Raw genomic sequence first — 26,720 nt, 5'->3', positions numbered from 1 at the left:
TAGCGAAAGTCGTTAACGGTTCGTAATAATGGCGTATAACCAAGCTTAAAGTATAGTTCCACATTTCTTACTAATAATCTGCTCCAAAACCAAATACTACATTTTTACACGTGTAATTAAGAACATTAAAATTTAATTAGATTCGCACGGCGCTTCGTAAATAGGAAATGCATATCTACATTTCCTAGGACTTTTCTAATTAATTTTCCTATCTGAACTGGCATGTTCTTTTGTTCACCTCTCCTAATCAGTTCGTATCCACGCTACGCTTCAAAGCTCCACAAATCTTCAACGAATAAAGCCGAACGCATTTTCTCTCTACACAATAATTCAAACCACAAACTAGAGAGAAGAGACTTCTCTTCTTCTTTAATATATATATATATATATATATACACACACACACACGATTCCCCCTCCATAGATACCGCCGCAGATTTAATTATTTTCCTCAGAGACAAATACCAATTTTTTGCCAACTAAACTTATAGACTTCAATAGAAGTCGACAAAGCTTGTATAACCTGACTTCAGTCAATAAACTAGCCGTGCGGCTGGAATGAGTGTTCTACGGTGAAGCCCCTCACGCTCTCATTTACGTTTAATAATATGTAAACCCAGACCTTCTAAAGTAATAACTCCATGCTTCGTCTATTTACGTTTCCACAGCGAGGCCAATTTCTAAGCTACTATAATTCCTCTAGCAACATTTGGTTTATATGTATATAAGAAAATGTATTAGCCTTTGAAGTAGTAGTAGTGAAACTAAATGGCAAATACGTATACTTATTACGCCTATTGAATCCATTCAATACGCCGTATATTGAAGAAAGTTCTTTCTTATCTAAAAATACCGAAAAATTAGCCTGTATGTATGTCAGCAGTATTTTCTATGATCATACATACTCTCGAATAAATCCGTATAATCAAAGAATTGCATGACTAAGATATGGCCAGGCATGGCCAAACGTGTTAAGGCGTGCGACTCGTAATCTGAGGGTCGCGGGTTCGCATCCCCTTCGCGCCAAACATGCTCACCCTTTCAGCCGTGGGGGCGTTATAATGGTACGGTCAATCCCACTATTCGTTGGTAAAAGAGTAGCCCAAGAGTTGGCAGTGGGTGGTGATGACTAGCTGCCTTCCCTCTAGCCTTACACTGCTAAATTAGGGACGGCTAGCACAGATAGCCCTCGAGTAGCTTTGTGCGAAATTCAAAAACAAACAAAACAAAGATATTTTTAAATCGGGATATCCAACAAGAACAACAAATTCAAAAGGTATATATGTGTGAACAAATAAACCTTGTTTTCGAAAGAAAATCTAATAACGGTTTTAAGTAGAGGTTTGATACCGTCACTGTGTACATATTTTCCAGTAATTAATCTAACATTCAAATACAGTTACGGTCAGATTAGGAAAAAAAGTAGAGTGCTCATTCAAATAGTTGGTGTTTAGAATTTGCATGATGTATAAATACGAGCTACAACACCATAGTGCAACAAGCAACATAGAAGCAAATATAAGTTTCGTTTTAGACACAGCACAATACCCTCGAACATGTAGGTTTACTTACGTGTGTACTGAGTCAACAGATGCGAGCATTAGACCGTTATGCGGATTTATCAAGTGCCTAACTGTGTGTGTATGTGTGTGTAAATACAGATATGCACTCAATTCCTTACATAAAACCACACAGCCAAATATTAAGCCTCATTCTGGACAATTTTCATCAAATTTATATATATATATAAACAGACACATACATACAGAAGCAAAGCAAACTTGAGTTTACAATTTATATTGTCCATGGTATTTATTTATTTATGCATTTGATTTTCAAAAGTATTACCAGTGGACACTATATTAAAATGTAATACACTCAACTAATATATTTTTTTAAATGTTGAATTATGTAAATGATTTCCAATAAATCCCGTGCCAACCTACAGACTGTAGGTAATACCCACGCGGCGAGATACAACTACCCAATTCTTTATTTCATTATCGTTAAATCTGAGGCATACACTGGAATTGAACGAATTATAAGCAGTACTCTTGAAAAAGGAAGCAATCGAATATATGTAAATGCACTCATTAAAATTAATGGAATTCATTTTAAAAAATGATTCGAACTTATTTAAAAAAAAGAGAAAACCAAACAAATGAATCATAAACAAAAGATGGTCTTATTTATAATAACGTGACTTCCTTCTGGGAACTTAAAAAAAATGTATATGAAAGGAAAGCATGTTTATCAAACAGTATAATAATAAACAAGGAACGTAAGAAAAGTTTACACGTTATAGTAGATGAGGTCAAATAGTACGAAATTCCGAATTGAAACTGATGACTCGAAAACCAGTTTCTGTACCAAGTTTGAGTAAATATAAATATGAAATTTTTCATTAGAAAAAAAAACAAAACGAATAAATATTTTATTAAAATGAACTAATACAGAAAAAGTTACCTAATAAAATAATAAGAAAATAATTATATGTCTTTAGTACTGTGGAATTACTTTTTATCCTACATGCCTAGCTCAAACAACTTCAATTCTACATTTATTCTTTGAAATAAGAGCTAATATGTTTTCCTAACTACAGTCGGAATTTTATCAAAGTATTTCTGATTTAATATCTACACCTTACTTATTAAATGTAAGTAAAACCCATAAATAAAAAGTTAATTTTAGCAGCTTAATGAACAAAGTTTGTTCGTTTGTGTTTTGAATTTCGCACAAAGCTACTCGAGGGCTATCTATTCTAGCCGTCCCTAATTTAGCAGTGTAAGACTAGAGGGAAGGCAGCTAGTCATCACCACCCACCGCCGACTCTTGGGCTACTCTTTTACCAACGAATAGTGGGATTGACTGTCACGCTATAACACCCCACGGCTGAAAGAGTGAGCATGTTTGATGTGACAGGGATTCGAACCCGCAACCCGAGACCAATAACTTAATAATACAAATTCTGAATTACAAATCAAATCTAATTTTATGGAGAGACAGAGCTTCTATTTACTAATCTCAAATCTAAAAGAACATCAAAAATACAAACATGTGAAAATTATTTAAAACAACCAGAATGAAAAGAAATTGTCCAATAGGTTTTGTTAGTGACTCTACATACTCGTCTTGCTTTCTCAAATGGATTCTACCACGACTGTTATTACGTGCTCTAAGTTTACTGAAATACAATGGCGATGTTTTTTTATTATCTTAGAATCTGATTTCTGGAAAATTGTCAATGTCTGGTTTAATCTTCTCTGTATTAAATTCACGCATAGTTTAATTTCTAAGCTCTTTCCTTCAGATGTTTTCCTTTTCCATATTAATTATACACTATGGCATTTCATAGTCTATGATACCTTCATTAACTGAATATTTTTAAAGTAAAACTAATAACCTTAACAAAACTGAGCACAAACAATAAATGCAAGAAACAAAGGCATGCCGGGTAAAATGATATGTAATCGATTTGCAGTAGTCTTGTACATTGTCACATGAGACCGTGTATCTAAGGCCACTTTCACATGGCATGTATAACCAACAGTAGAGAGCATCAAATTTCTAATTCATTAGCCACGTTTCTCCTTGAAATATAACAACTGAATTAAATCTGCTTTCCACATGTGTATCCTTTATCATTTAAATACCGAAATCAGGCTTCATGACAAATGACGTCAAAATGCATGGATGCAGTTTCGTTTACATTATGATGTCAATCAATAGACAAAAAGATTAATTGTCTCTTTCTCTGAGGAATCGCACAACTGGGCACTTGGTTTACCTCTTTATTCATCAATACAAACAGAAAGACATTAGACATGTACTTCCAAATAAGTGCTAAGATCCAGACACAATGGCACCTTCTTGATCACGTCGTGTATACATAAACAGTTAGACGGTCGAGATTCGTTCACGTTTGAAAGTAGTGAAGATAGAATGATGGGCGTGGAAGTCTTTTGTTATTACTAAACTTGAAAACCCCATTTCCAAACACTTGTCAATGCTCATGCAAGCTATCTGCCACAAGCTGGTTCACATATAAATGTACACGCGAGAAACACAAAATTATCCATTTATTCATGTATTTATATCCGAATTACAGCCTGCTATCATAGAAGATGCAAACGTCTTTTTATTATTATTCTTATCGTGGTAGAAGATAATAGATAATCTTTAAGCAAGGAAAGAATTTTGCGACACAGCTAATACTACTGATAGCAGCACTTTTAACACGACTCTTGGATATATTATTACACAACAAAATAGGATATTTTCTGAAACGTTTTTAGATATTAATGTTGTTTGTTGTTGTTCAAGAACATTACGTAGAGTATAATGTTATTATTTAGAGTTATTCTTTTCTTTCCTTCCTTTTAGTTGAAGTTTCTCCTAATTTCCAAATCCAAAACGTACCAAAAGTATCAAAGACGCACAATAGTTTCCAAGACAGCATAAAATTGCCGGATAAAGTCAGAAAAACGAGCTGGTTCACATTGTAGAAAAACATGAATGTTGATGTGTAAAGTCCGTAAAAGAACAAAAAAGCTTTAAAAAGTAGTTCGTGTTTCCTAAAAAATTCTGAATACTGAGTTATACTGCTGTCCACGTACGTCATAACTAGAGGACGAAGAACTTTCTTCCATTAGCCCCCCAGTGGCTCAGCAGTATGTCTGCGGACTTACAACGCTATAAACCGGGTTTCGATAACCGTGGCGGGCAGAGCACAGATAGCCCATTGTGTAGCTTTGCACTTAATTAAAAAAAAACAATCCTGTCATTAAGAGCTTCGCGCACTCTTTCAAAACAATGAATAGATGTGGAGAAAGTACAATAACTTTGTATTACCGTGCACTTCATACATTCTTTCACAACAATGACCACGACTACAGAACTAAAAGAGGCCTCATATTCCAAATAAAACAGCCACTTTTAGTTCAAATTATATTAGTGTCACAGCTCCAACGATTCATACTCTCTGAACCTTTCGTGCTTTTAAGTTTAAACCTAAGATTTTAAAAGATATTTTTTCAGCTATCATAATCTAAACAGGGACTTATCTATAATACTTATAAGCCCTACATGGCCAGGTGGTTAGGGTGCTCGACTCATAATCTGAGGGTCGCGGGTTCGAATATTCATTTAGGTGTACTTAGACCGTGAGCACGCATTTATATTCCTGGAGTGTGCTTTAGCAGAAACTCCCGAATTATACACAACAAGCTTGTGAGCTCATGATGGATTCAAACCCTACCAGTAACGCAATCAGATCAGTGATGTTTCAGAATAGAGTGAATCGTATAATAGTGTATGCGAGTCATATCCTCACAGTTTCTGAATGTATATACTGTATGGCAAAGAATAAACTACTTTTACTTATGGTTTTCACGATGCACTTTTGACATTACATGAAAAGTGTACCACGCGTCACTACAATGAGTTATGAATTTTAACAATCTAGAAGAGATGGTAGCACACTGGATCACCACGTTTGCCAGATGATATTTTTCATCTGGCAAACTCTGAAAGCTATCTTACATCCACTCATCCTCACCTGACTCATTATGCACACATCTTTCCTCTTCATCAGCTTACAAACACCACATGACAGCTGCATCTCATATGTCAATAGACCCTATTATTAGAGTAATAGATATAGACCCATTCAACCAAAGCCGAGTGAATTCCATGCCGTTGGCAGGTATCAAAGCCAGACCCATTTTTCACGCTTGAATCACTGCTTTTTTTACTGTTTTGCCGTGGCATCTCTTCTGCTATATAAAAGCTTTTCCCACTGCTGGCATACAAACTCGAGAATGTTAATGAATGCAGTATGCTGCCACTCCACGTTTTCCTTGTCAACACTCTGACACTTACTATTGGGATCACACCTACAGATAGCAATATTTATTTACCAAACATGAGCATGTTTGGCAAACAAATAGTTGAGCTCTTTTGAATTTCCAAGACTGCCATCGTAGTATATAGCAAGTGTGTACATTACAATCATGAGACTGCTCTGTACTATGGCGTCAAACTTGGAAAGAATGTGCTTAATTGTGTGTTTAGTGAAAAACTAAATTATTTGCTAGTGTTTACTCTGCTTAGGATATTTTTTCCTCTGAGCAGTGCACGCCATACAGATCCAACACCATTGCCTAATGAATGTTGTCAGCGAAAATGCTGTTGCATATTAGTACAAATATGAATTACACCTTGGTGACTGTCATTACAGAACAGGCTAAGATCTATACCTTTGTGTCTGTAACTACAAAAGAACGTAGACAAATCCGACTATATATATTGGTACTTAAGATCTGAATGATACATCTGACATGAGAAATCTGATCGAAACCAGCACTGGTCTACGTTTGACGTTCCAAAAGTAACCCATTTCACAAGCACCTCCTTACATCACCCACGGGAACTAAAACTGAACCATAGATGTCGATGAGGTCAGACCAGCTTATACTCAATCTTCTACAGCTCAACCCATGATACCAATGCTTCAAGTCCAAGCAAATTCCACTGGGTTGCAATTTGGAGAAACCAGAGATACTTCCCATTGAACACCTCTGGGCCATTTATCACATCTCCCACTCTCGAAAGATCTTCGTTAAACTGAAATAAACGAGGAAGAAGATGTGTAAGTGATGAGAAAGTAATTCTAGATCTTCAACCAGTGGGAGATTCTAAGCTATCTTGGCCTTTCACCACCACCACAATGGCAGAAGTGACAGTTGCTATTAAAAAAGGTGTCTCCGATTCGCGATATTTTTCAGTTGTGTTATAGGATAAATACTTTTGCAAGTTATTTTGATTTCTCGATCAGCACACAAGTTAAGTTTTGATTGGTTTTAAGTTCATATTTAAGAACGGCAGGGTTGACCTGTGTATAAATGGGATAAGTATGAAAAGTGGTCATATCATGTATTTAGTAATTACTCTCTTCGCTGATACACTTTTTCATATTTTTTCAGCATTTCAGGTCTATTTTTGACACAAAACATTGGTCTAGGGAGCTGTTAAGCTCCTCTCATCCTGATTATTCACGAGACTGCCTGAGTCATCAAGGTCGTAGCGTGTCTTTGACCTTTAGAAGAAATCAATGTAGCATGAACTACGTTATGAATAGAAACAATGATCTGTTCTAGTCACGAACCATGTAATTGCCTGGTGTATAGCCACAACATATCAGAATGTGAGTTACTCTTAGTCACATGGGTAGAACATTCAAGCATTATTTAGATTTTGGGATATTTCTCAGACTAAGCATTCTTAGAAAATTGAACAATTTAGATAAGTCGTTTTTCATAATTTTTTTACTACCCCTTTCCCTCAAGCGCATAGATCTTGTAAACACTGCTTCTCACCATAAAACAAAAAGGGCTACAGATACATTGGCAAGGGGACATAAATATAGCTCCCTCTCTATAGTCTACATACTACAATCGTTTATTTCATATTAATTTGACTTTGTTTTTATTGAGTAAAGATTAATTTAAATTCTGTGCCCAGTTGGTCTCTCGAGTAAAGAAATCCCAGTATTGTATCTAATAAATCTCACTTTTGTTATTCTTCATACAGGCTACCCTGAAAAAAAATCAGAACAACCTGAGAATACCATACTATTCAATAAAGTTTTACTTGGTTCATGTGAAAGTGTATGAATGTTGTCAGTCAGGTGATTGGCATAAACCATTATAATTGTAGTTACAATATTAAAATTTGGTATTTGAAATTGAATATAAAAGCTCGGGTTAAGGAAAGCCCTGATATAAAGCAAGAAGTATAGGAGCTTATAATTATTTTATAACAGGGGATGCATATTTATTCACATATATTCAGAAATAATGTTCCAAATGTTTTCATACAAACATTTTGAATATAGTTTACACCCTTAAAATGGACCACATATAATTAAGGTAGATTTAATCATCGCCTCAGTACAAACTGTCCTGAATGACCACACTTCATTATCATCTAGCCACCTGGGGCTAGAGATTTGTTTAAGTTGGTATGGGCTAAGAGTTAACCTCCTTTTGCAAACATAAGAATGGTCACTGATATAGACAATTTGAGATTGTGGGATACTTCACTTTCAAGAGTGAAACTAATAACGGATTTACTATCATATATTTATTTTAATATCTACGTTTGTTTTAGTTTAATATATACACATATATATTTATTTAGAAATGCATATAACTAACATTGTAAAAACTGTATTACTAAAGTCCCGACTATTCTCGAAACTTGTAGAAGATTCTCGAGTGTAAGTATCAACAATATACGTTTTACGAAACTACTAGCGTATCTTTGAGCATTGTTGCCAACTGAATTTTCGAAAACTTCATCCTAAACGTTTATAAAATCAACGAGCCAAGAGACAGTTTAATATTGTTGGTTTGCTACAGTAAACACGCTATTTAAAAGAACCAGAATGAAGAGAAAATGTCCGATAGGTTTTGTTAGTAATTCTACATATTTTCTCAGATGTGTTCTGCCAAAACTGTTATTATGTGCTCTAAGTTTACTAAAATACAATGTTTGGTGTGAGGAGGATTCGAACCGGCAACCCTTTGATTATGAGTCGATTTCCCTAACTACCTGGCCTTAAACTCTCACATATTAACCGTCGAAAAATATTATTTCAGAACAGATAGAACACTCCGTATTGTTTGCAAGTTTATAAGATCTTTGTATATAAATCATTATTTGTAATAACAGTTATTATAAATTGTATTGTTGTTTGTATATTAACATATATTTGTGTTAAGAAAATTCTGTGTATCAATCTTGTTGGAAATTATAAATTGATACATATCGAAATTCAAGTAACTTCTAAATTCCTGTCTTTGAAATCGTAATGCAGCGTACGTAATAATAAAACGGAGACTCGTCCGAGATAAATTGTAATACGTAACAAAATGAATAACATCACAAACAATATAAGAGGTTCAGTGTTTGGCACTTTGAAAAATGAAATCATCACAGATCGACTTAAATATGTCACAGAAGTTCAACATTTCATACGCTAAAGAAATTATGAAAGTTCAGTATGCTATACACAATTTATGCCAGCATATGGTAGATTAGGCTCAATGTGAGACGCTTAATAATGTAATAAATGAACAAAAGACACTTGTTTAGGTAAAGATTAACCAAATCGGCATGAAATAAATCAAGGAAAATGTGTATGATTTTAAAATCAATAAGTCTAAATATGATGAATCAAATAAGTTAATGTGTGTTATGACATTAGGAAGTTACCAAGTGTGATAAAATCGATAAGATTCAAACCGTTCGGTATAACACACGTTAGCAAAAGGTAAAATAAGTCGTGAAAAATAGTGTATGTGTTAAAAGAAATTACATAAATGTTTTTTTCCTGTGGAATATAAATTAGAAGTTAGTACGTGTTAAAGTCCGAGCACCCATGCTTCCGCGCTTCATTGAATTAACAAAGAGAGTTAAAGATAACAAACTACTGAGTGTTGAAGTTGGTATTGTCGTAAGAGGAACAATAATATATTTTATTCTTAAAGAAACATACGAAATAATTCTTATTTAATTATTTTATGCCAAATGGTATGACTGAATAGCTTAAAGTAGAAGACATTTCTTGAAAATACTTCCACAACAAAAGTAATCGCTTCCCCAACCCTCCTGTTTTATTTATTATTACACTATATTGGACAAGAGTAATACCATCTACTATATACACGGTGTCGTAAATTATTTTAAGTGTAGCAAGTGGCACCACAATATATATCGCATAGTACGAAGTGTATCTTCTAAATTTTCTGTCACAAAATAAGCATCTGTTGTAGCTCTATTAAGTGAACATTTATAACAATTCTGTCACTAAATGTTAATAAAAAATCTACTTTGTGCGATGTTGCTATAGAATGAGTAAAACTAGAAGACTATTCCAAGGCCACTTTCTGGATATATTAGACTCGATGTGAGGAAAATATAACTTGCATATTTTTACTGTAGCTAGAAATACTCACTTCTGATCAAGTTAGAAATTATTTTATGCTGTTATTAATAAAAGTTTCAAGTAAAGATAAAGAGAGACATGTATACTATGCTATATTTGACATATCCTGTTCCAACGAAGCCTTTCACACAGTATTACTGCTCAAGGCCTGCTGTGCTAGGACATAGCAGTGGTTGTTTGTTTTTTTTGTTTTTTTTAATTTCGCACAAAGCTACGCAAGGGCTATCTGTGCTAGCCGTCCCTAATTTAGTAATGTAAGACTAGAGGGAAGGCAGCTAGTCATTACCACCCACCGCCAACTCTTGGGCTCCTCTTTTACCAACGAATAGTGGGATTGACCGTCACATAATAACGCCCCCACGGCTAAAAGGGTTTTGAGGTTTAATCACTATTTATTACGCAGAAAGTTTCAGCAGGAAAAATCAATGTCTAATACAGAATATTTTCCAAATACATTTCGTGTTAAGTGAGGGCAGTTACAGATTCAAATAAAAGTGATTTTAAGGTTTAAGAACTCTTTTTTTACTTACTTCAAAACTTTCAAAATCACATTATTAATGATTCACTGAAACTACAATTTTTAGATGTTTTGATCATCATGATAACTATAGGCAGAATTACAGAAGAAGAGGAGAGAAGAGGTAACATTTACCACGTTACCATCACTTGTTTCTGTGGAATATAGTATATACGAACATTCACAACGAGTAAGTTAAACCACCCCATATTTTGGTCCCAAATCTCGCTTATGACTAATATTTTAATATTTTCAAGCAGAAATAAAACGTTTTTTTTAAATTCCCATGTGTGCATTACAAGAGTGGAATACAGCACAACAAGGTGTAACATATTTACTATTGTACATTTGCTTTAGTGACTACGTTTGTTTCAGTTTGATTCATACGACTTGCATTGTTGGATGTGTACTGAGCAAATCCCGCCTGTTCTCTGAATTTGTAGATTATCCAAAGTAAAAATCAACAATATCTGTTTTACAAAAACGCTAGCGTGTTTTCTGATACTGTTGAACGTTCTAGAATCTCATGTGATTGGCATATAAAACCGACGAGCCGAGTGACAGAATATTATTGGTCACTACAGTCAATACACTATAAACCTTGGAAACTATAATTGTGGTTAACGCTTATTAAATAGAAAAGTACAGAACTTGACCAGGAAAGTTTACAGATTTTGAACATTATAAATTGTTTAACTTCAGTGAATTAACTTCGGACGCCACTATTTCTACGAGGACATTAGATACTGCAGTCAGTGAAAAGTTAGTGGTGCTTCAAGCTAGCTAGCCGTTAAGAAAAGCGTACAGGTACATCAACAAAGAATTAATTTGCTCTCCGTGAACGTCGATAAAAGATTCAGTTCCAGACCAGATAGAAAATTCAGTATTGTTTGTGTGTTTGTTGGTATATTAAAATATATTTCTGTCGAGAAAGAGATTCTGTGTATCAATCTTCTTGGCAAATATTATAAATTTAATACTTATGACCATTTAGTTAACTTCTAAATTCAAATTCTAGTTAGTTGAAATCGCAATACCTAATGAACATGACATAAATCGAGACTCGTCACATATAAAGTAGAATACGTAACAAGGGATAAGGAGTTTAATCCCATATTATAAAAACAAATATTCCAGGTATTGTGCTTCAGTGTTATCGTCATAATTACGTACTATTGCCGAACACTGTAAGTTGCATTGTAACAAGACTCTGCTAAAGACGGCGTGACGGATCTTAAGTTTTCGCAAATCCTTTACCGTATGTGGACCTCAGCGTCCGAGCAAACCAAATAATAATAATAAAAAAACCATAGGACAGTAACAGAATATTTAGCAGGTTTGTTGCGTTTTCAGTTAGTCTGGTCATCTCTAGCATGAAAACAGCCGTTGATTTCGAGGTGTGTTTGGAAGCTTTTGAGCTTCTGTTTGTCAGACCTCCTCAACTTCAAATGCTTGTTTATTATATTGTTAATCGTACCACGAGATACGCCCAGATTCATGACATTGGCCTTGTTTGTGTTGAACGATTCTTTTTTTTTTTTTTTGCAATCATGGAATTTAATTTGTAGATAAAAGCATAAATTCGGATTGGCTTGGTGTAGGCTTTAAAAGTCCGTTACAGTTCTAATCTCTTTGTTAAGTTTGATAATCCCTGTTTCCGTGCGCATACACATATACTTTTTTAAAGTTGTGACTTGTTCCCTCAGTCATAAGCCTTTTCACCATGACAGTTTTCGTTGTCGAATCATAGGGTACATACAAGCTTTGATCCAAGAATACAAGTATTATTAAACATAGTGCCTGTAGCGCCATGGCTCACATATGTAATAGCATACCCAGATCTTCAAATGAAGTTCAATTAACCTTTTGTACATAGTTAGATACAACTGTTTTCTGACTGCAACCTTTAAAAAAGGCACATAAAGCATAAACAATGCTTTTATGCGAATAGCTCGCTGAAAACGAAATGGAAGTTTCTTCGATCAATAACTTTATTAATTCATGAGATGAGGACTGCAGAGAAAATGTGACAAAAATCAATCGTTAAGGCAACCATTCTGCTAGTACATAATTTTAATTTCTTGAATTCTTCATACATTAAAACTAGCTGCTAAATTTTCACCACATCATCAACAATGGAATTTTCTAATATATAACTTCTTACTGTATGATAAATGTACGTAGTTTAACTAAACATGCGCACACGTCTTGAATAATGTAAGCTGTCTGTCGGAAGCAATAAACTAGCACTTTGAAGATACTTATAAAAGAGAAATGTAGGTGTCTAACGCCCAATATTTTCTGCGTAAACGACGTGAATAATTCTTACTTAAGCAGCCTCTGAGGATTCACGGTAACTTAATAAACTCCAGTCGCTGTAAAGAACACCTGAGGAAAGGGAATTCGAAGCGAACAAACGTGAAAATACTTCTGCCATATCACTCTATACGACAATGTAACTTCAAAGTTGCCTGAAAGCCGACACCTTTTTATAAGCAACAATGTAGCTGTAAACCAAGACCATTCTTAATATCGCTCTAAAGCTAAAGAAGGTAAACTACTTTCTTTTTTGTACATCCTGGAAGATAGTTTACGTAACCTAGGCTGGCACTGCTTTGTACCCGAATGCAATACCAAATTTTATCTCAAAACCGTATAAAATAACTAGGACAAAACAAAAGTCACCAGCAAGAATTCAAAAACGCGAATTCTGATAACTGGGCTTTAGTTAATTACAATCATAAATTATAAATAATAAAAATGCTCGCCATTGACATAAAAAGAAAAACAGTATGGCACGAAAAATCTAAAAGGTGGGATAAAAAGAGAGTTTTTCATAAATAAATGTTGAACCGGTAATCTAAAATAAAGCATGTAATATTATCATTTTTGTTTTAGTATCTATGCTTGAAAGATGATGGTAAGTGTCCGTCCACTAAGCCTTTTCTGACATGTAACCAGTGAAAACGTAGTTCGTCCAAAGCACGTTATTACATACAAACAAGTGAGCGAGTAGCAACAGAAGTAATGTTTACTTAAAGTAGTCTGTTTGTCTTATGTAACATGCGATGACGACCAAACGTGAGAGACAGCTGAATAAAGATAGACCACCTTCAATGCGGTCTCCAAACACACTTCTCAAATGTGCCAACAACATTTAGCAAACCAACATAATATGAGTACACGACAGATAAAAATATGTTTTGTGCAGTTCGGTAATATCGACATCCATATTGATAAAATAAAGATAACTATAACTGCTTCTTTAAATATGACGAATAAGATTTTAGAAAAGTAACTCATTAATTTTTGTTTTCACGAATAATCAAGAGATTCGTTTTAACAATTTACAGCGAAATTTTGTGCTGTTACACAAACAAATGAATTTAACTAAAGTATCAAAGAAAGTTAACGATAATTTTGTTATAAGGATTCACTAGTGAGTTGATATACTACTGACAAAGATAACTTTAGCTTCCTCCATACGCTAGGGAACAATTTAATGTAAGCAAGCATTAAGCACTTTAATCATTCATTTCAGATGAGAAGCTGGAATTAATTACAATTATGGGGATGGTTAATCATACACTTAATGTCCTTATATAAATATACCCTAGTTTTAGCCTAACATACATATATAGTGAAAAGCACGTATGAGCCTAATATTTTTAACGTTTGTCAATTTTTTTCCTCCACGTCTCTGTATTAAAACTAATTGTAGAAAAACACATATTACCTTCAAGATAAGCAGGAAAACACCAACATCAGCTGGAAACTAACTTCTGTTTTTCAGGACCAAACATAACATTAATAGGAACGAAATCAACAATTACAGAAGACATATCAAAACAATCCTACTTTTTATACAAATGTTCATTACAGTTGTAAGACTTTTTTAAAAAAACGCAAAAAACATAACACCACAAAGTGAATAAACTGCTCTTTCATTTTCTATTGCTTCACTGTGAAACTAATACACACATTGGTGTTCATGTTTAAAATGTGCAATACAATATAGATATTGAGAACATCCTGAACTTTAATTTAACAATTAACAGGTATAATGTGTTGTCGAGAATGTAATTTCCTCTCATTGTTACACCAATAAGAATATATTTTGCAAAGTAAACATTTATGTTAAAATATTTTCAATGCATTTTATCTCTACTAAAACCGATGTAAGTCAACTGCTTTCAAACCTACACATGTTCTTTATCTCTTCTTAAGATAGCTTTTGCCCAACTAGGTAATTAGTCCTAACCAAACAATATGAAAGAAAGCGTGTGTGTTTTCTTTTAGCAAAGCCACAAAGGCTATCTACTCAGCCCACCGCGGGGAATCGAACCCCTGATTGTAGGGTTGTAAATCCGGAGACATACCGCTGTACTAGCGGGGGGCGAAGTAAACGATAGAAAGCAACAACCTTACAGTCTTTATATAGGTCTTAAACACCTGATTTTCCATACATATTTATATTAATTCACTTAGATTATTTCTACATAATGACAGTTATATATATATATATATATATCTACTTAACTATGTCAATATAGCACGTAATTATATAATTGTTTATATTTTATCAACAATACTCCACAGTATCATAATCACAACTGAAAGCAATGGCCTGTAAATTACGAACTTTTTTCCCCTCTTGGTAGTGGCATACTTGTAAATATTCATTAAATAGCTCTGACTGAATTCAGTTCTAGCCATCTTTCATACAACTCTTACATGCAAAAACTATGAATTATGACCATTCTTCACAAAATAAAAAGCAGTTTAAAGTTACAGTTGTTGAATATTTTAAACTATATGTTTAGTCTTTGCCCTCTTCTGGTAATAATTTGCTGTTCAAATATTTTCTGAAAAATTTGAATGCATATAAAAGCATGTACTTTATAAATACAATTAATGTGAACTTATTGGTTGGAATGTAATGTGGAAAGTTTGTGGCAAACCTGATTGTCAAAACGGTATACTTTTGTCCATTTCTTGATATTTCACAAGCTATAAACACTTCACACTGACTTCAGGTTTTAAGCCTACAGTATTTTATGTTATTAAAGTAAATACCACCTTTGAATAAGTTTCTAAGAGCTTAATTTAGTTGTGTATACAAAAAAATGCACATCTTTCTCTGTTGGTACTGCATTTCTTAATAAAAATTAAAAATATTACATAACAACATGGCACATTAAGTAGCAGTTACAATAATTTATGTTCTCCAGATGTTAGAAGTAATCACAAAAAGTACATAAAAATTATAACATGAAGTAGTTCTTTGAACTGGTTAAACCAATTATATATGTATCTCTGAAGTACTAAACCAGTTTCAAAGATTGAAATGTTTTTGGAGCAATAACCAGTTTCTAAATGTTAATTTTCTTAGAAGAAATAAATCGCCAGCTGCTAAGAATGGAGTATCTTTGAATGGCTAAACCAATTTCTAAGTATGAAGGTGAAGTCACTTTGAAGTGCTGAACCAGTTTTTGAGTGTAAATCTCTTTGAAGTGTTAAGCCAGTTTGTATGTATGAAGTATTATTAAAGCACTAAACAAGTTTCTACATAAACCAGTATAAATGTGAAGTCTCTTTGAAGGGCTAAACCAATTTCTAAGCATGAAGGTGAAGTCTCCAATTTCTAAGCATGAAGGTGAAGTCTCTTTGAAGGGCGAAACCAATTTCTAAGCATGAAGGTGAAGTCACTTTGAAGTGCCTTGCCAGTTTAAGTTGTAAATCTCTTTGAAGTGTTAAACCAGTTTGTAAATATGAAATATTTTTAAAGCACTAAACAAGTTTCTACATGTAAGGTTTACCTGAACTGTTTAAACTCAACTTTAGCAAAAAATGTGTGGAGTGTGAACAATACACACTACAGATGTAGTACATACAACAGCATAGCAAGTGTATTTGAAATGTTGTGCATATATACATAGAAAGCAAAAGTGTTATCTGTCTGTCTAGTCTACAGTTGATAACTGATCTCAAACAAATCTGGCATGCACCCTTAACACTCCAATGAGTGACACAGGAAGGTTGATGTTAGGATTTAACTTACATATGACCTCTCAGGAGTGAGGGGCATCTTTGTTCCCAGTCCTATTCTTTTTAATTTTATCAAATTTCTAAGCACCATAAACAGTGACACAAATATTTGGCATTGGGATCTGCTGCCTCCTATACAATTATTTTTTTGAATTTATTAAAGCATATGAGTCTATTGTACTAGACTAGCTTTTGACAAACAAAATTTTAGAATTCAGACAAGATTTAAATCTCACTAAACAAGAGAGAAAATGAAGATAAATATCTTATGTTGAGAAAAACAATTTAAATTGAATTAACTGGTTTTATTTATTATTTCACCAATTTAATGGCTTGCCAGTCAGTGTCCATTTAGTGTATAGCCTCATGAATTATAAACAAATAACTATTTTGAGAGAAAAGTCCACATCTTAAAAAACTGCAGTTAAATAAATTAACAGATTCAAGAACTTCCTCTTTGTTGCACCACATAACAAAGTTTTCCGAAACTTATTGAAGAAAATTACATTTATTACTAAAACAAATGAATAAAACTACCTAAATTACTACTGTGATAAATAATGTAATTGAACCTGTTACACATATGACCTCAAATAAAAAAGTGTGACAGTAGGTGATCAATTTTTTTAACAAATAGTAAAAACTATTTGAAAGAATTAAAAAGCTGAAAATTAACACCACAAACCAGTAAGTCAAAGTTAGTCGAAGAAAGATTAGCTTGAGTTAAAAAAACATGCACTTGTGGATCTGTTCTCAAGCAGAAATAATCAATATTTTCAAATGAATAAATCAAATTCACTTGTAAATATAGATTTGTAATTAAGAAATACCAGTTCTAGGTTAACTTCTATAAAACCAAAACAGTTAATCAAAACAATACACTTCAAATGTCAATTTTTTTTTTCTAATCTTCATTAAATACTATATTCCTTGTGAGAGTAAGTAGAGCGATATTATCACAGAATGTTTTACTGCTAATATTCTTAACCACTACATCATTCTGAAGCCAGTTTCTTCCCACCTTAACAACTTCATACTTCATCTTATTTTCTGATATATCCTACTAAGCAACACAAATTACATTCATCTTCTTTGAGAGACCACAGTTTGGTGTAAGTTATTAACATAACCTATTGAAACATATTACAAACTACCATTTATGCATTAATAAAGGATATATCACACTTTTCTAATTGATCATAGTGCCTAATAATTTTCTTTGTTGTGAAAATGAAAAAGAAACTAATATATCTGTCTTGAAAGCACATTTGGGATCCTAATGGAAAAAGAAGTTTCCTTTTGTAAAGGTGTGTGTGTGTATTATATATAAAAGGAAATTATGCTATCTTTTGTAATGATAATGAAACTATATCACCAGGCAAACTATTCTTCATGTTTATAACACTAACCAAGAAAATAATTTTGTTTATGAATATGTCTGCATTTAAGCTTTCAAGACTTAAGTTTATATAATCTTCCCATTCCACTGGTAAAAAACAACTTTATTTACTCTAACCAAATTCCTAAACAATTTAAATACCTAAATTAAATTCCTTCAAATGATTCTATTCTCCAGGAAGAAATAAGTACACAATTTTAATCTTAAATTACTGAAACTAGGTACCACTTTTAGTAACTAGCTGGTTGAAGATTTGTTTTTGCCATCAACATTTCCAATAAAACCTTTTATTTTTCATAACACCAATGACCTTTTAATATAACAAGTTCTCTTCAAATATTTATACATTAAGTAGATTACTCTATCTCTTTGAAATACAATACAAATAATTTTCTATGTCTTTGTCCAATTGCTAAAATGTAATATCCCTTTGAATGAGAAAAAAACAACACATTATTAAACAAATCAGCAATTATAGCATCTTAGTGTGTAACCAGAAAATATGAAAACACTACTGTCGGAGAAGCTACCTACATGATTGAAATAAGTAATTATTACAGAAGTTCCATAACAGGCTACTCACAATCTCCTATTCAGAGAATTAAACACCTACATTTTGCTTTCTATAATTAAGTCAACTTTTTATCAACTTCTCCACTTCCCCATCAATCTCATTGTATTCAAAATAATTCTTCTGTCTTAGACTTTGGAAAGTCATGATACACAATATCTGGAGTACCATTTCTGAAAAAACAAAACAAAAAAAAACTATGGAAAAAAAAAGCAACAAGCTGATAAAGAAACTACAAAAAAACATAACAAAATAGAGAATTGTTTAAATGCCATCTTTCCAAATGCTTTCCTAAATGGCTTTTGACAATACATTTTAACAACAGAAGTCAAATAAACAGATTTATAGTTTTCTGATCCTCTATTGACCCCTTCTTTTTCTTTTTATTTAACATAAAGATCAAAGTGTCAATCATTCAATTATCAGGAATTACCATAGTATTCATGTACTTTAAAAATCTCAAGTTATAGCCCCTTTAAGTCTCTTTTCTAAGTTTTCTCAAAGTGTTAGGATAAATTTTGTCAGATCTGAAATTTGAATAATAACAACTAAATATTACAAAGGGGGAACTTTCATTTGAATCATTAAAGATTGAGGTTCTACAAAATGATATATAAAGAAAATAATTTTTAAATTTTGGACTGATAATGACGGGTTGAATATCAAAAACTTCTAGATTTTAAAACATATAACAATGTATGTTGATGGGTTTTACACTTTTTGTTACACTAGTATAATCAAACAATAGTGTACTTTCTGGCTTATTTTTCAGTGTTAAACGTTTCAAATTATCACAATAAGATGCATGGCTTTCTATTGTCTTTCATTTTTAAGAGAGATTAAGTATTTATTCAACTTAGTGTCTATATCTAACTTATCTCCAATAACTATGTTAATAATAATGCATATAAATTTATCCTGTTTCTATGTTTGGTAAATACTTTATTGACAACTTTGTTTTCTATCATTTGTTTCAAGTAAAACTAGTGTTTGTTCTTTCAATAATTTTATTGTATTCATTTTTCAATCTATTAATAAAAATATAGTAAAACATCTTTATTAATTATTTGAGCATACTTTTCTTGAAAAAAGGAATTTGATATTTACAGTATTTAAAGGAATGAGCAAATTGTTTATGGAATTTAAAATTAATATCTATCGACAGGATACCTTATGATTCTTCAAGGCACATTTGTGATATTGATAGACAAACAACTTTCCTTTCAAAAGCTGAAAAAGGTAGATTATTGTATTACTTTTTATAGTTTTAAAGTTAAGGTAAAACTGTAATGATGTTCGAAGTTAAAATAAGAAAAATGATTATATATTATGTCTAAAAACTTGTTTAATATTTGATTTTTGAAGTACTACAATAAAACGTACTCATGATATAAAATTTCCTTTTGAATATTTATTATTAAATAAATTATAACACTGATGTAAATACCCATAATTACATTAAGAGTTAATTTTAAAGATAGTGATATTTAAGAAATCCGATTTTGTTTTCAATTATGCTTTCAAATAATTGACTATAGTTAATATAAAAAAAAATGTGTTATTTAGTGTAATACCACTGCTAGAAACCCAGAATGTCAGCTTTGATTTTTACTAAAATTAATATCTCTCACAGTCACACTATAGCTTGTGTACGATATAACTTAATTTCTGAAGAACGGATTTTCTTTCAACACTGTATTTAGGTTAGCAGACACACACATCCTCCCCACACATACCCACACATATATATATATTTATGTTATTGGTGATTTTGACTTTTCAGTGTGTAATAAATTCTACAAAAACGTCCACTTCCTGTGTTTTAAAATATCCAACAATAAGAATTAAGTTACAACAACTTTGTTCTATGTTCAGTTACACAGTATATTATTTTAGTTTAACATTATCAATGATTATCTAAATTGTTCGTTATCAAGCTTATTGTGAGATCTAACTGCTTACTATAGACTTTTGAGGTAACTCTGAAGGCTTCCTCTGAATGCCGCCGATGGAAGAGGTCCGTCCTCTACTCTTCAAACAATCGTGACAACTCACAATTCATCACGATTCCAACTGAGAAACAAGACGAACCTACGCAAACTGATAAGAAAACCACGCTCACAGATTCTGCTCTTTCATACTCCTCCGTAGTATAAGATACTGGGTATGTGTGACTATACTGCCGCCTAGCGGAGAGGTATGTATTCTAAGCCCACATGGGTGGGGCTCATTTAATGATATATCGATGAAGTCTTTCAAACAGTCTGACACTTATAGCAACGGCAAAAATATGTGAAAATAACATAGCATATATAATCTACAATAAAAGCGTTATGTTATAGCCAGTACACCTTTCCAGTATTTTCAAGTAATGGAATACTACAAACAACTTCTCCACGATAAAAAAAATCATCTCTTTTAATAACACATTATAACAAGTACAATAATACCTCAAATTTGACGAAAACTCTTTTAGTGTCACTATAAAGTTTTCTGTTGAAATTTTACGTGTAGTAACAAGTGATTAGGTTTATTCATTAGACGTTGAAATGCAAATAGTGATATTTTTGTTTAGCCTTAAAAAGTGCAAATATGTATATATTCAAGTTAAAAATAGAAGAACATTTTAATGTTACTTTGAATCGTGAATAACTTCAAATAATGTATAAAACTTGCTAAATAAACAATATTATATTTATAGCTATACAGTAAATATAAGATTTGAGAACTTTTTTTTCTGTATTATTGAAGATTCGACCGTAAAAGATGAGACTTGCGACAATTTTGTAACTATTAGTCATTTTAAAACAAGTATAGTAGAGTTGACCTCAGTAAAACAAGTACCAAATCAATCTAAACCTCGACATCTTAAAAATAAAATCAGATGTTTCTATTAAGGTTGAAGAGTTGTGTTTTAATTACTTTTGAAGAACTATCTGTAAATGCTACTTAGTTTTCGATTTAATCCTTTCAAGTAAATGCGGAAGCTTTTTTATCTTAAGTTACATTAATGTTTTGACTTTTGAGGTACACCTGTTATTCACAACCATATATATTTTTGCTGGTCTGTGGTATCGTTCCTGGTTAAATGTATTACATTAAAGAAGACCAATGGTCACAATAATCTATGACTGTAATTTACCTTCTAATTGCTCGGGCAATCTTAGATTTTGAGAGATTTGTTTTCAAGTGCAAAGTATTAATGTTTCTAGTTTATTTTGGATCAGTTTGATCACGCAAAGCTACACGAGGGCTATCTGCGCTAGCCTTCCTTAATTTAGGTGTGTAAGACTAGAAGAAGGCAGCTAGTCATCACCACCCCTCCGCCAACTCTTGGGCTACTCTTTTACCAACGAATAATGGGATTGACCGTCACATCATTAAACCACCGTAACTGAAAGAGCGAACATGTTTAGTGTAACGAGGATTCGAACCCGCTACCCTTAAATCACGAGTTGAGCACCATAAATACCTGGGCATTCCAAGCCTCTTTTGGATAAGGAAAAAAGTCATAGAAAGAACTTTCAATTACATTCATAAAAATTACGTAAGAGCGACCACAATGAAAAAAATATATACATTTTTTTAGATAAATAATGGCACAAAAGTTTACAAGTTTAAAAGTACATGTAATGCGTGTAGCTGTCAGTTTTATTTTCTTAAAACAATTTATTTAACTTAACCGTTTCAGTCACAGCAGAAATAATTAGACTGGGAGTAAATTTTCCACCTAAATGATATGTGCAGCTGTAGTTTAATATGGTCTTGGAAAAAGACTTCAATATAAGTAAGTTTTATATCACATTTAAAAAAAACTCCCTAGAACATTCCTAATATATTGTTACCTCACAGTTAAAATAGCCTTTACCTTAGACGAACGCATGGAATCTTTTTTCATTTTCGCGAGCACTTAGTTACATATTTAAAAATTACAGTTTTTTCTTTATGTTTTTCGTATTAACGACTTCGCTTCTCTTGCAGATTTTATGAAACATTAACTGAAAGTATTTATCGTTAATTCATCAAAACTGAAACACGTACATCTTTAGAAGATAACCCAGTATGAAGAAAGAAAGAAAAAAAAAGATCATTAAATTCAGCCTAAAATTGCTATATTAGCAGCTGTATCCAGTTTCCTTGACGATTATATTTTTCATAGGGTATTCATCAAAATGCCTCCAGCTCTTTCTGTTTGTACGATATGGGTTGTTGAAATAATATTTCATTGGAGGTATTCTGTCAAGAGTTGCCAATAGTTAATAAAAAGAATAGTGAATATTTGCAAAATTTGATTAAAAAAATGTTTATTGTCTCATAATTGTAAAGTTGAAAAAACAAACTGCACAATTTGAATATAATAAGCATGTTGCAAAGGAATTAGAAAAGATCATATACTTTGTTGTTTTCTTCTTCTTCCGACATATTTTGATACCTGTGTTGTTTTTTTGTTTTTTTGGTAAGCTTCTAAATGGGCTGTCTGTGCTCTGTCAACTGCTGGTATAGAAACCCAATTGCTGGTATTACAAGCCCTTACACATACTGCTGAACCATCAAAAAGCTTTTGGTATTTCTTCTAATATCTCAATAGAATATGTTCTTTTAGCGTATGAGCTTCCTGAAATCTAATTGCGATGTTATATTATTTGAAAAAGCTCTTTGTTTTTTCTGATTAAACAAATGTGACGCATTGCACACTTAAACCATGAAAATACAGTAACAGTCCTGAATTTACGATTTGCGGTTGAGGAAGGGCGTATTTATGCACGTGTAACGCATGCGCGGTCGCCAAATACGTCATTAACAAACATGGAGACAAAGAATCAGACGAGCGCCCTGTGTTTAGCAAAAATTAAATATTCTATTTTAGTACAAAGACAATATCGAAGAGTGCACTGCAAATATGTAGCAGTTAAGAATTCTGTTAAAGGTGGTACCAACAGTATGAGTGTCAAGGAAGAAGCCGCAATAGGCTATTCCTCTGGCCTGCACGGTTTTCAGACACCGTTCTTCTGGGGTTGTATGAAGGTTGTCGTTTACTGGACCAAGGTGACTTTCCTGGGGGCACTATGTGAGCGACCAGTAACGCAGTAGCTACTGTGACACCCACTATGGTGTGCAACACATGGATGAAAAGTGTACTAAGGACAAAAGGTGTCTGGTAAAACTACATGCACACTCACTACATCCACCACTAGTCATATGTTTGTAACTCTTACTGTCTTGTCAGTTTTAGTCACATAATTTTCTGGCACCCTGTGTAACTGTTCCGTTAAATGAAGAAATTAGAATGCTTAGTACACGTAAGTTCAAGTGTAAGAACACATACATAAAATTTTGCTTAAATCATAAATAACCAATATATAAATATTTATATATATATTTAGTTATTTCTCCTGTTGTGTTAGGCTTTTAAAATATTAATTGTATATTATGATAAAAGTAGTAGAAATCTTTAGAAGCAAAACCAAACTTACTAACTGGTATTTCACAGTACTTTTATTTTTAATGAAAATCAGGTTGGTCACATTTTCTTGCTTTCTTAGGGTTGTACGGAATTTGTACAGCATTTTCAACCTCATTAGGATTTCTCTGATAAAAACAATTACTGGGCGATAACAAGGCTTGGCTGTGCACGCTTTGGAGAAAACAAAATACTTCACATGCACTACGATTGTGAAGGAAACGGAGAACTGTGGTAATTAGGGTTGTCCACCAGCTTTAACAGCTACTAAACAACCCTTCTTTCAAATGTGGGCGTCCACTCGCTACTTTCTTCACGCGTGCGCCCTTGAAGGTCATGTATCGTGCAACCAGTTTGCGGTATTGAATACTCTTTCATAGCTTATCCTCCAGTGTCATTGTTTTGATGTTTCACAGCAAACAAAACCTTACACTGTGCTCCCCACCTACGTGATCAACATTCCTCTTTCTTTGACCAGAATTCTTCCATCAGGCATTGAGAGGGCGTAGTGTTCACATTTTAAGGAGAGTACAACGCTTGTTTATCATGTTACCATCTGTAAGTTTCGCTGAGGTCTATGACCCAGCAGCCGATTACATGCGTTCATCCATCAAGCAGCTTACCACGTGAAAAATGTTCATTTTAAGTCCGTTAACGTTTATTTGAATATCTAGCTTAAAACAAAAAGAGCCCTGTTAAACAACACTGAGCAATACTAGCAGTGTAAAATAATATTACTACAAACACTAATTCAAGCACGTTAATAACTTTTTTAACAACACAGATACACTTGTAACGCTTCACAAAATAGTGGATTTTTTTACTTTTACAGCAAATCAAGTAATGTTTAATGTTGAGTTTCACATCAACTGAATGCCAACAAAACCTGGTCTCTCTGTCAAAAATACCCACCCCGAGTGGTTCATTGGTATATCTGCGGACTTACAACGCTACAATACGAGTTTCGATACCCGTTGTGGGCAGAGCACATATAGCCCATTGTGGTGCTTTGTGCTTAACTACAAACAAAGAAACTAAAAATACATAATATTTATTATCTTCATAATCATTACTTTGCTGTTTTTTAACAGCTTAAAAAGTATTTCAGGAATTGCTTACAATTTTAATATATTTTATTTTTTCAATTTAAAATAAATCATAAATGCTGTTTTTCATGTACTTGAATTTAGTTTTCATATTCGTTATATAATAATAATAATATAAAATAGTATGCCAAAGAGTTCTTATACGTTTTATAGGGGTAGTGAAGAATCCCCCGCTGGTACAGCGGTAAGTCTACGGATTTAAAAAGCTAAAATCAGAGGTTCGATTTCCCTCGGTGGACTCAGCAGATAGCCCGGTGTAGCTCTGCTGTAAGAAAACACACGTACATCGTAGGGAAGTTTCAAAAATCAATACGTTGTATTTAAGTAAAAGTGTATGATTCTTTGTTATTTTTTTGGATATTTAAAGTTTTGTATTACTTTTGAAAGAAACCTCGAAATAAATTTGTATTGGTATTTGTTTCTGTGTAATTTTACAGAACACAAAGGTATGCAAGTTCGGCAGAAAATGTTTTTATGCCTTGGGAGTCTTAACTGAAAAACGCTTGACATTTTTAGTCTTAACATACACATACAAAATAACTAACTAACAATAGGTGAATACATCTAGAGGGTTTAGCTTAATCCTCTGTTTAGTACTTGTAGATAGTAATCTCAATCATCGTTTAGTAGTTGTAGATAGTTATCGTAACAATCTGTTTAGTAGTTGTAGATAGTTATCTTAATTATCTGTTTGGAAGCTGTACTTAGTTTTTTAATCATCTGTTTGGAAGCTGTACTTAGTTTTTTAATCATCTGTTTAGTGGCCTTGTATAATTATCTTAATCGCTTGTTTAGTAGTTGTAGATAGTTATCTTAATCATCTGTTTAGTGGCTGTAGATAGTTAGCTTAATCGTCTCTTTAGTAGTTGTAGATAGTTATCTTTATCTTGTGTTTAGAAGCTGTAGTTAGTTATCTTAATCATCTTTTTAGTGGCTATAGATAGTTATCTCGATTTTCTGTTTAGTAGTTGTAGATACTTATCTGAATCATCTGTTTAGTAGTTGTAAATTGTTATTGTAATGATGTGTTAGTAGTTATAGATAGTTGTCTTAATCGTCTGTTTAATAATGTAGTTAGTTATCTTAATCGTCTGGTTTAATAGCTATAGACAGTTAGTTATCTTAATCATCTGTTTAGTGGCTGTAAACAATTATTTTAATTATCTTGTTAGTATTTATAGATACTTATCTTAATCATCTGTTTAGTAGTTGTACATAGTTATCTTAATCGTCTGTTTAGTAGTTGTGGATAGTTAGTTATTTTAATCATCTATGTAGTGGCTGTAGAAAGTTATCTTAACCATCTGTTTAGCAGCTGCAAACAGTTTTCTTAATCCAAGATTATTCTTAGTCTAATCTTTGTACGCGAACACGAAGTTACATAAGTTATTGTTTATATTACAGCACTGTTGGTTTTAGATGTGCAAGGTGAAACTCAGTCATCTATTAAGATTACCTGTAAAACCAAAAACATCACAATCGCGAGTTCTGTAGAATCCCCATTTTTACATATTTGACTTATACAGCGACTGTAAGGTATTGTTGTAAAATTCGCACGTCGAGCCAAACATCTACCCCCACCTAGCAACTTCTTCCTACACCATTGCGT

General features: G+C 32.8%; 1 protein-coding gene across 2 annotated transcripts in view; it reads right to left on the bottom strand.

The window, feature by feature from the left end:
- The window catches only part of LOC143236602 (plexin-A2-like), a 226,557-nt gene extending 205,892 nt beyond the window's left edge, over positions 1-20,665 (bottom strand). For both annotated transcript variants that reach the window (XM_076474908.1, XM_076474912.1), the window contains exons 1-2: positions 20,507-20,665; positions 18,587-18,717 (exon numbers count right to left, since the gene is read on the bottom strand). The gene's annotated coding sequence lies outside the window, so the exon portion shown is untranslated. The remainder of the gene's footprint in view (positions 1-18,586; positions 18,718-20,506) is intronic.
- Between the last annotated feature and the right edge of the window lie 6,055 nt (positions 20,666-26,720).

The sequence above is a fragment of the Tachypleus tridentatus genome, chromosome 13 (assembly GCF_004210375.1).
Source record: "Tachypleus tridentatus isolate NWPU-2018 chromosome 13, ASM421037v1, whole genome shotgun sequence".
NCBI classification, from domain to species: Eukaryota; Metazoa; Arthropoda; class Merostomata; order Xiphosura; family Limulidae; genus Tachypleus; species Tachypleus tridentatus.
The sequence above is the reverse complement of the archived record's forward strand: the minus strand, read 5'-3'. Positions and strand labels throughout refer to the sequence as shown.